This window comes from Chelonoidis abingdonii, chromosome 2 (assembly GCF_003597395.2).
Source record: "Chelonoidis abingdonii isolate Lonesome George chromosome 2, CheloAbing_2.0, whole genome shotgun sequence".
In the NCBI taxonomy this organism is placed as follows: Eukaryota; Metazoa; Chordata; order Testudines; family Testudinidae; genus Chelonoidis; species Chelonoidis abingdonii.
This window is the reverse complement of record NC_133770.1, coordinates 164,730,336-164,742,366: the sequence shown is the minus strand read 5'-3', so window position 1 is coordinate 164,742,366 and position 12,031 is coordinate 164,730,336.

The window sequence follows — 12,031 nt, the reverse complement described above, 5'->3', positions numbered from 1 at the left end:
GATTTTTCACTCTCATGGCTCTGTGGTGTTACCTTGCCTCACCCTTGCAGAAGGCTTTGAAATCTGCCCCAGGTTCTCCACCTGGGAGCAATTCAAGTGTCAGCTCCTGAGAAACCCTAGGTCACCCTTCCCCCGGGTTGTGCCCTTGGGTCCCCTTTGCTCTTGTTTAATGATTTGGTCAGGATGAAAAGGATGCCTGGGTGGCCAGCGGCACAGCTGCTGCATGGCCTTTCCTTGGAGTGACACAGCCCTCTCACTACACGTCGGCAGGAGGATAAAATTCCTGCTCAGCATCTGTTCTCTGGGGGCACTTGAAAAATAGTACAAAGGCTGCTGGTAGCCAAGGGTGGAGAGGGAGCAGGGGTGTATTACAAACTGAGTTGCTGAGCACCAGTGCCAGCTGTTAGTTTTCACCCTGAAAAAAAATATCCCCACAGTTTATTGTTTCGCCAACCTAACCACACCCTGCCCATTGTGACAGAGCTATTTATGCCTATGGTGGGTGGCCTGGAGGTCGAGATTAGAAACTGGCATGTCTTTGCCCTCCCTTGGTCAGGGAATTACTATCAGAATCAAGAAGCAAACAGGCTGAGAGGTGGCTGAAGGATCCTTGATGTTATAAGATGGGAAGTAGGTGACATTTAGTCCAATTGCTAGAGGAGGATACTTTTCTGTACAGCATATTTCCTAGTCTTGTGTTAAATGCTAAACAATGGAGCTTCCACTATTTCCCTTAGGAGACTGCTCCATAGCTCAGGTAGAGCTCGCTCACAGGAAATGTCCCTGTCTACATTTTGCTTTGCACCTTCTTTGTTTTGCCCTGGGATCTTCAGCGTTGCAACATGAGGGTGTGACAGTGTCTGTACTTAGTTATCAGTGTGAGGAGAGGGAATGTTCAGGGCCTGATTTTCAGAGGAGCTGAGCATCTCCAATGCCACCTAATGTTCACAGGAGCAGCAAAGGCACTGCACCTCTGAATATCAGGCCCTTGCTGAGCTGAGATTCACAACAAACACTCCTCTCCCACACCACCCATGTTCCACCAGGTGGGCTACCAGACTGTACAGCTGCCCAGGAGTCCAGTCACGAGACACCATTCCTGCCACACCATCTCAGTTTTTGCAATGTAGAAAATGACTTTGCTGCTCTCCAGGGCCTTTCGAGCTTTCATACCACAGCCTCTCAAGCTTCTTCACCCCTGCCGCATGGGCTGATACTGGCACCTACAGGCCTGATTCTTCCCTCACTCTGGCTTTTGCACTGGTATAACTCTGCTGTTACTCTTGATCTACACCAGTGTGAGAGGACAGCCAGCCTTTTGTATACAGCCACTGCCCCCTTCCCCATACACTCCTGTTTAATTGATCCTCTAGGAAACATCATTCATCAAGGAGCTTTAGCAATCCAACTAGAGTCAAGGGAAATGCAGGTTAATTGCCCTGGTGTTATGTCTTCCTGCCTGGTCACCCATATACGCCAATGCCCTGCTGGAGATCAGCTGTGATCCCAGCGACTTCAGCTTTGCATTGTCATCGAGAATCGTTGTGTCCTGGCACAGCACCTCTCTCCTCCCGTTCGCCAGTCACATCCTGAGTCTCACGCTTGGTGCCAAATTGAGTTGTAGATGTGAATTATTTAGAAGCATCTGTGGAATATTGTTGTATCAGTAACACAGACTATCAGTTTGTGGCCTTGAGGCTGCCTCAGTCACACACTCCATCACTATTTTCTCTCATGAATAATGTACAAGCGGAATTACTCTGCATGTGGAGAATTCATACCCTGAGAAAACAAGGTTGCTGCAAAATTAATTTTCCATACTAAAAGAGTGACAGAAAATCAATTAATCGCATATTATTCTGTACGGAGACAGAGTAAGGGAAACAGTGGAAATGGCTGTGGTTATACATCAGCAAATGCCGTATGGCAGTGTGCTTTGCAGGGGTGTGAGTTACAGCCAGCTACAAAGAAGGGAAATATATTCTGCCCAAGAGAGCCCTCGAACATCAGACTTAGTGAGTCCAGCTGGCTGTGATGTGAACTCCACTTTGCTGCGTTATTGTGTACAACAGCAGTTCAGTGGGTTTGGAGCGAGACCTTTCCTTTTCACCCTTAGCTGCTTCCTCTCTCCTGCCACTAGTGGGCTCAAACTCTCTCGCCATCTTTCCAATGAAACATTTTAGGCCTGATTGTCAGAGGTGCGGAGCTCCCACAACTCCTCTCAAAGTCACTGGGAGATGCAGGAGCTCAGCATCTCAGCATCTTTGCAGCTCAGTCCTGATTTGCTTAGCATTTGTTTGGATGCATTGTTCTGGATGCAGATTTTATGCTATAATCCACTCCCCAACATACACCTGCACATAGCACAACTTAAAAATACACACATTGTCCCTTATGCACAGGTGTTAAGAATGGGCTGATGGATGGAGGGGGAACTGATAAGGCCCATTTCATTTTATATAGAGAGAAATGTGCCTCTAAATACGGAGGATGGGGTCCCCTATTTTTCCAGCATCATGATTGAACAGAAGGTAGCTTAACCCTAAGGGAACTCATGTTTTACAATTCTCCAAATGTGAAGGGAGTTTTGCTCAGTGGTTAGGGCAGTGTAACTGGCAGTCAGGGCTCCTGTTCCTGGCTCAGGGAGGGTAGTGAGGCTAGTGGTTAGAGCAATGAGCGTGGGAGACAGGTTCTATTCCTGGATTTGTCATTGTCTAACCATGTGCTCATGGGTGAGTTGCTTCGCCTGACAGTGGCTTAATTTCTTGATTTATAAAATAGAGATAATAATAATTCCCCATTTCACAGGAAAGTCGTGAGGCTTAATTGTTTTTAAATTGCTTTGAGAGCCTCCTATTAAAGTGGCTGTGTAAAAACAAAGTATCATTATTTATCGTCATCTGAGGATCTCAAAGCACTCTGTAAAATGGATGAGTAATACAATTATGGGGGGGCAGGAGGGAACAGATGGACAGATAGGGCTCATAAAAATTGGCATAACTCCATTATTATCAATTGAGCTACACCAACTGAAGATCTGGACCATAGACATGACAGGTCAGATTTTCATTTACCTCAAGCCCCCTTTACATTGTCAGAGTGGTGTAAAGCTGCACTGGGGTAAATGAGAATCAGGATCTAAAGGTCAGATACAAAGCATATTGAAAATGGGAATATTTCCACTGACTTCAATAGGAAATGGATCAGAATCCAAGTAACTTGTCCAAGGTCCTTAGAGTCAGTGATAGAACCCTCATCTCCTGACTACTTGTTCACAGTTCTAACTAGCAAACCAATACCAACTCCCATCAAACAGTTGTTTAAGAGAATATGTTTGAATTAACCCTTTGGAAGCAAACAGCTTTATTCTGCATCACTCAGTCCTTCTCTGCACATGAGACAACAAAGATTTGAAAGAGTCCTTTTCCCCCTCACAAACAGATCTGGAAATGGAGGAATCTATGTAAAACCAATGAAACCATTAATAATATTGTGACCTGTATCTATTCCATTGCCTAATCAGGTTTGATTAATATATTCATTGGTTTAATGCACAGGCTAATAACTTCAGGAACTAGAAATTGTGAGGCTGACCTCAGAAGAACTGGTCAAACATCAATAACTTCATCAAGAATAAAACCCCAAACAAGTTAATTTATAGTAAGGACTTTGGCTATTTTTTATTATGCTAATTATTTTTCTGAGAGTTCCAGTTTCATTTGTCATTTCCTAGAACAGATGAGCTTCAAGGGTCACTGCAGAATGCAGATTTATTTTTGCCTTGCAATGTACATTTGCATTTACATTTCTACAGCAACAAATAAAGACACTCACAAAGCCTTCCCCGCACCAAAGAATGCACCTGCATTAGCATCAGCAAACTGTAGAATTAGGGCTCATTCCTAGGCACATGCATGTCATATGTGTTTGCATTCCAAGGAACATACATTATGTATACATTCTAAAAGGCACATGGTCTTTGATGTGTCATAGCTTTGAGGCATGCATATCATGTATGCATGCATTCTAAGGTGCATGCATGGCACCTCAATATGCGTTCTAAGGCACACACATCACACGTTTTCAAAGACTCATGAGGGTCACTTGTATGTACATTCTGATTTTCATGTTGCTCTGATAGTCTTGGAGACTACAACCACCTGTTCATTGACCAGACAGGTATAGCACTGTCACTGTCAGGGCAAACTTCCTTCAAACATATGTCCCATGGGTCTTTCAGTCTGTGGCCATTAACTCCTGAGTCTGCTGGGGAAAGGGCTAATTACTGCAGTATCTTGATGTGAATACAGCTGGTAGAGAAATTTCAAAAAAATTCAGATTTTGGTGAAAAATTAGAAGAAATACCTGCTGAACATTTTCTTCCATTTCCCAACCAGCTCAAGATGCGGACACATATCCACCGTGAGACTGAGCAGACACCAACGAACTGCCAGCATCATGGGGTGAAATCTATGGCCTGGATTATGCAAGAGGGCAGACTAGATCAGAGTCTATTCACCACTGTGGGCTGCATATGCATCCACACAATATACATACTACCTGTATGGCCCCTCTGAGGATGTCACATGGGCCGCTGTGTGCTGATTGGGTCACAAGCAGACCACCGGCTGAGAATCTCTGGACAAGATAATGGTCCCTTCTGCCCTTAAACCTTTGAAGCTATGAACTTTGGATCACAGCTGATCCTGACTGGATCCAACCACACAGAGGTGCAGAGCTCTGTCTCCCTTTCCCAGTTCCCTGAGCCCTAGATGTAATTAAAAAGAAAGCTACTTATTTGGCATTTCAACTACAACATTTTAAACCAAACAATCCACTATATTCTTTTTTTTCCTCTCTGCAAATTATTATGATTTTTCCAGTTTAAAGTTTATCTTCCAAAGCCTGGTGCTTTTAAAGAGACGTGTGTGTGAGATAGAGAGACTGTGTTTTGTTCAAGACACACAGAAAAACAGACTCCGGTATGTATGCATGTGTCTGTGTAGGAGAGAGAGAGAGACTGTGTCAGCGTATCTATATACAAATTACCTAATGACAAGTGAAACAGAGCACTTGCTGATGCCTCTCAAAGCTCCTTTCATCCTCAGCATCCAATTGCCCTCTGCTCTCAGAGGGAAGAATTTACTTTCTGCAGTGTGTGGTAGAGGCAAAAGTTCCCCGGCTTGTGGCCAAGGCAAAATGAAGCAAGCATCCAAGTGGGTATGGAAGTGTTTAAGAAGTATCTGCAAACTCCCCAGCTGAGCAGACATGAAAGGGAAGACGCTGTGAGTGATTTATTGCGTGCTGAGCAACTTGACAGTCATACTGTTTGAAACCAGTGTCCTCTGGCTTCAGCCCTGACAGGAGATGGCTCAGATTAATGGTTCAGCAGAGGAGGAGATTAATGGCAGGAGAAAGCCAGCTGCTCCTGTCTCTGCTGCCCATGTCTGTCCTCCCACCCCACCCCCAAATTGCCAGATGTGGAGCAAAAAAAGATTCACTCCAGAGGGTGCAGTTGGGACCCTGAGCCCTCGATCTGCAGATGTTTAGTGATGGATAAATTCAGTCTCTTTAGCAGTTCATTAGAGAGGTACAGAACTGTGGCTGACTGCTCCTCTTTGCACGGCTGGCCTCACCTCGCTGGCCCCAACTGCAGCCATCTCAGGATGTTGTGAAGGTCTCTTGCCTTGAAATCAATTATAGCTAACAGGGTGGATGCTCCCTTTACTTTCCTCACATAAAAGCCTGTGAAGAATGATGAAGGGAGCAACATGGCTTATTTGCTTTTTGTCTCCAGCTTGGAGCCCAGATTCATTTGTACCAAACCATTCCCCCATAATGAGCACCGATCAAACCAGCATTCAATTGCTGCTGCTTGCCGAAGGCTTCCTACACATATCTGCATTAGAGGCTCATCTGGACAGGGCGCCTCTCCTGCTGTAGGTCGCCCTGTGATTCCACTACTATAATACTGTGTATCAATTCTCCATGTTTATGGAGCCACCTCAATAGTTCAGGGGAATGATGCTAACAGCACAGGCCTCCCCCAAAACAAGGGAGATGTTTGGGTAGGGTGTTAAATGCCCACTGACAAGCATTTCCATCTGGCTGGAGGGCAGATTGCATTTCCTTGTCTCCTTACAATTCTATCCTTGCGTCAGTTGCCCCAATCATTGAAAAATCATGAGCCAGGCCCCAGAAAACCAACCTATCAGCTTAAAATCAGGAGATTATTTTTTAAAAAACAGAAGGTTCTTTCTGTCTTCTTTAAAGGTCACATTTTAAAGCAACCACAGAGGAGAGAAACTTCCTTTAGAAAAAAAAAAAGAAAAGAAAGCCAAGATTCTTGTGCAATTACATGACTCCAGGAGCCGGGATATTAAGGAAACGCAGATTATTGCAAGATGAGAGATAAAATCACCAGAGTTGGCATCACTGTGTCTCTTCTATCACACCCCACTGCTCCTAGAAGCCAAGTCCATGACATGCCTCAGTCCATTTGTGGCTTTTCACGAAGCCCCAAGATTCCAGTTTCTCTCTGCTTGAGCCTAAAATATAAATACAGCACCTTAAAACCTTAGCTCCCCTGACCCCCAGACTAAATCTGCCTGGCAAAACAAATGACTCTACTGGGTTTTAAATGTTCCCCCAGCTGGCTCTGATCTGAACTGTTTATTATGGTTCCCGTAAGTGAAATCCATTAAGTCTGACAGAAATGCAGCGAACGTTTACATTCAGCATCCGTTTGAGGGGAGCGCTGTGTCTGCATTAGATTTACCCCTTCCCTCCTCCATCCCAGCAAAAGCTACATATGATACTTAAATGAATTTTCCATCATCATTTTTCCAGAGGAAGAATAAGGCTGAACTTTGCTGGGCCCTGCATGATTTGGCAAGTTGTACAAACTGTCTGCTACAAGTCTAACTTTTCCCCATTCTGGTATCAACAGGGGAATCTTGAAAGAAAAGCCACACTAGGGATATTACTATTTCTGAAATCTCAGCAACAAAAAAGGGATTTGATTCCTGCAGCCCTCTTTCAAGATTAATATTAATTACGATCTGTTAATATCACCACTGGCCCCAAAAAACAGAATTTCTGTCCTGTGAGAAATTCCAAGAATTAGACATTTCATTTCATCCTGAATTGGGATGAAAAATTGAAATCTCAGAGTATTTTTCAAAATTAAATATTCCATAATATTTTATTTGGACTTTTCATAGATTCCAAGGCCAGAAGGGACCATTGTGATCATCTAGTCTGACCTCCTGGATAACATAGGCCAGAAAACTTTCCCAAATAATTCCTTATCTTTTTGACCTGTTTATGTTTTATGTTAGGTTAAAAGTCTAAATGACAGGAGACTCCTGAAATGTTTCAATAAATTCCTGTTGAATATTTTGATGAAACCGATACATCCTGGCAAAAACCTTTAGATTTCCTTGAATCACCAGTTTCCAACAGAAAACTGTTCTGTTAGAAAATGTTCAACTTGCTCTAATTATTATTACTCTTTGTAAGCAGCGTATACATACCTGCAGATTCGCTGGAGTTTTCTAAGTCTCCTGGACAGTGGTGGAGAGAAAAGGAGTGGCATAGAGAGAGGGAAGAGCCCAAAGCAGAATGAAAATTCAGAGAGAAGAATGAAATTGAGACCGGTGAGGAGGAGAATGAGCAGTAGGAAGAGCGGCTCTCTCCTGCCGGCAAAGTGCGACTACACTGCGTACCTTACATGGCAGTAGCGGCACAGCTGTGCTGCAGTAAGGTGCACAATGTAGTCATAGGCTGAGATAAAATCCTGGTCCCATTGAAGTCAATAGCAACACTCCCATTTGACGTCAATAGGGCCAGAACTTGTCCTCTAGCTTTTTCCTTGGGCCTCTTTATGGCTGTGCCATTATCCTTGGAAAGACTTGCAGAGGGATGCTAAGATTTTCAGCTTCGGTGGCAGGTTCCCCTTTCCTTTGGACGAGTGACCTAAACTTCTTGAATTTATGCATCAGCTCTCCGGATTGAGGAGGAGAATCTTTTTTATGGTCGATTTGGAAGTGAGGAGGCTGGCAGTGCGTTGAAGTTCGAGCACAGACCTGGAGGTCTAATTTTTTTTCTGGCTTTGCCACTGTGTCACCGAGTGGCCTTGGGTAAGTCACTTCACCCCTCAGTGTCTCTATCTGTTAAATGGGTATAATAATACCCCTCATGCTGTAGTTTGTAAAAAGTAATGAGGTGCTCTTGGACAGAAAATGCTATATGAAGACCTCATAAATAGTAAAAGGAAAATGTTATCATTCATCAATACGCAAGATCATATCACTTAAAAGCAGAGCTGGTCAAGATGTTTTTGACAAAACCTTTTTTCATCAGAAGATACCAATTTGTCAAAAGAAAATTTTTGCAGACCCATATTGCTTTTGACTAAGCTTTTTCTGGGAAAGGTTTCTCAAGTCCAGGATGGACTCTCTGGTCAAAACCAGAGTGCACCTAACTCCCAAATAGCTAATAGCCCAGTGGTTAGGGTACTCACGTGGGATGTGAGAGACTTGGCTTCGAGTCCTGTTCCAAATCAGGTGCAGCACAGGGCTAGAAGCAGTCTCTCCTACTGGAGCTCTTCCACTTTGTATCACTAATTCAATATTCATTGGGCCAGAGAGAGAAAGACTCACTATAGCCTTGTAGTTAGAGCACTTAGCTAGACTGGGGAGACCCCAGGCTGAAATCCCTGCACTGCTGGATTCAGACTTCCGTAACCCCTGGGCAGAACTGATCTCTTCTCTTGGAGCTGTTCCACTTTGTATAAATAATTAAATATCCATTGATCTAGAGACTGTCTCTATAGCCTGTGGTTAGGGCACTCATTTAGAATGTGGGAGACCCCTGGTTTAAGTCCCTGCTCTGAATAGCCAGAAGGCCCCACCAGAACATTTTGTCTGACCTCCTGTATACCACAGACCACTAGCACCCCTGCACTAAACTCAACAACGGGGCTATTGGCTATTCTTGGGGTGTGGGGGAGGGTCCTCTCCCTGTCTCTGCTCTTGTATGAAACATTTCAAAAGGTTTTGTTTTTGTCCCATTGTGGAAAGAAAACAAACATCAAAATCTTTTGCAAAACAGAATTCTCATTTTCGGGTTTGCCCTACTTAAAATGCCATTGTTTTGCACTCATTTGTCACACTGGTTTGTCAATCTGAACAGACACTCATATGTGCATGTGTCTGATTTACCCTAGGGAGAGTCTACTTAGTGCTGATAGCGGGTGGCATGTGATGTGTTTTGGTTTTAAATTATTTAAATGAGCTCAAGGAATGTTTGATTTCAGTAAATTTAACAAGAAAATATATATATATATATATATTTATATGCTGTATTGTGTGTATATATATATGTGTGTGTGTGTGTGTGTTTGTGTATTTAGCATTGAAATGCATTTAAAGTGAGATGAATACTGGTGGTTTTGGCAAGCTAGATACCACTGGAATCAGAAATGTAAACTGTTTGGAAAAGGAAACATTTCTGTTTAAATGTAAGGAAAAAATGGCTTTGAAAAGTAAACATCCTCCAAGAGAACTAATCGCTTTCGGAACTCATACAACTTGTTCAGCTGTGTGTGTGTGTGTGTGTGTGTGTGTGTGTGTGTGTGTGTGTGTGTGTGTGCGCGTGCATGTGGGAAGCGTCACATGCATGTCCGTGTGCATAAGGGAATGGATAGAGTAACGTGAGCGTCCCTCTAGTAGTCAGCGTTTGTTTGCATTCATGGGAGGGCTATGGTCTGCACATGTGTGTTTATGTGTGGGATATAGCATATGGCATTTGGTATATCATTCCCCTGGAGGGGTCTGGGCACATGTGGTTGTGTCTTCATAAGGATGCGTGTAGTGAGTGTTCAAAGATATGCCTGTGGCTATGCGTAATTTACAATGAGTTGCTTATTAACAGAAACTCTGATTTTAGATGGGGCTAAGTTTACTTAGATTGTAAACTTTAGTGCAGGGATCTTTTTTTGTGTTTTCTTGTGTGTCTACACAGCATGCAGCTGCAGCACCTGTGTGGTACTGCTACAATAACAGAAATAATAACAAAGTTGCAGGGTTCTCAATGAGGCACTGATCCAAACTTCCTCAGGGTTCAGAAGGAGCTGGCCTTAACCCCCAGTCTGGAATCATGACATATATTCCTACCTGTTATATGGTGCAGCACGCCCAACTTAAATGTGTATCGCTTTGTTGCATAATCTGTTTATGTGCAGAAGAATCACTCCATTCCTGTATGGGCCCCATTATGTTGCCTGGAGAATCGTGTGTCAGCTAATTGCTTAGTTTGTCTATTTCTGTTCAGATTGGAAACATCCATGATGAGTTAATGCTCCAGAGAAATGACTAAACACACGTTGTCCACTCATGCATGGCTATGGTGCAATAAATAAACAAAATAAATACGTATGTCCAAATACCGAAGATTTTGTCTGTTCATCATTGGGAATGTTTTGGAAACAGGGGTTAGCCTGTGTGGTAAAACACATGATGGGATTTGTCACAGGAATGTGGCTGTCATGCACAAGCCTTCACTAGAATGTCAAAGATATTTGTATTGTGCATTTAGTTTTAATTTGATGCATACAAGTAGTCAGCACTCTAAATACCTAAGATTGGGAAATTGCTCACTCAGCCTGCAAGCCTTTCCCACATGGTGCTTTTGTGGCCATATATAGAAGTGGAGCACATAGCAGTCCACCTGCATTCAGACTGCAAGTCATAGAATCATAGAACCGTAGGGTTAGGTGGGACTGCAAGGACCATCTAGTCTAAACTCTTGCTAATATGCAGGATTTGTTGTGTCTAAACCATTCAAGACAGATGGCTCCAGCCTCCTTTGGAAAACCTCCAGTGAAGCAGCTTCCAAACCTGAACATTCAGGTCCTAATCCTGTGAGGTACTGAGCAACTCCCATTGTCTATTGACATCAGTGGGCATTAAGGACACTCGTCTCCTCTCATAAGGGGACTCAGCGCCTCTCCAAATGAGACCATCACCAATAAAAGCCACCCTCTTCTCTCCTGCTCTGTACTAATCCTACACTACCTCCCACTGACAGGAACCCTTAAACGTTCTCTGACCCCCCCACTTGGAAACGCTCTAGGACATGGAGCATCCCTAGAGAGACCCCACACTCTTTCTAAGGGGATGCCAACACTTCCAAGCTAAGCATGATGGATATTCCCTGCTCTTCACAGGTTTCTTACCGTGTTACCTAAATATTTAATAATCCATTTCAAACAGTGATGTGATGAGTAGTTAGGCTACAAAAATGGAATGAGGAGCTTGAGTAATTTTCTTCACTGCTTTTTTTTTTGTTGAAAAAAAAAATAAATTGATGCAGGCTGCTAGTTGTAGCACTAACAAACCCCTTCCCTTTGAGGGAACCGCACAAGTGGTCCATGAGATAAATAAGGCTGGGCTTATAAAATGGAGACTGGGGTATTTTTTGGAGGTGGGGGAAGTTCAGCTTCAAAGAATTAAAAAAAACAAGAGTTAATTTCTTAGAAAAAAGAGTGAGAGTGAGCGAGCGAAAAAGGAACTGTTGAGAATGCCACAAAAGTTGTGTAGGGTAAAGCCTGCAGCACACCAAGTTGAAAACAAATGATTTTAATCAGCTGCTATTCAACCACTGTCAGCTCCGATTTACTGTGCTCAGCCAATTAAGGTTTCAAGGGGGTCAGAGGTTAAGAGGTGAAAAACAAAAACCTGCCGTGAATGGAAAAGAGCATGTAAGGAAAAGTGAGGATGAGATTCTCCAGGCCCACCCAGAAAGTAAAATGCTGATGCAACATCAGGCTTCTTAGCTGCAGGCCAAGGCAAAGGGGGTTTAGGGGGCTAACAAGGGACTGGGTCACTCTCACACTAGCCTTAGATGTGTGTTTGGGGCTTCATTCACGACTGCATTATATAAGCATCAGGCAGGTCTAGCTTCACTGGAGTCAATGGGACAGCTCCCCAGCTGGTGTGAATGGGACAGCACCTCTGAAACTGATTAG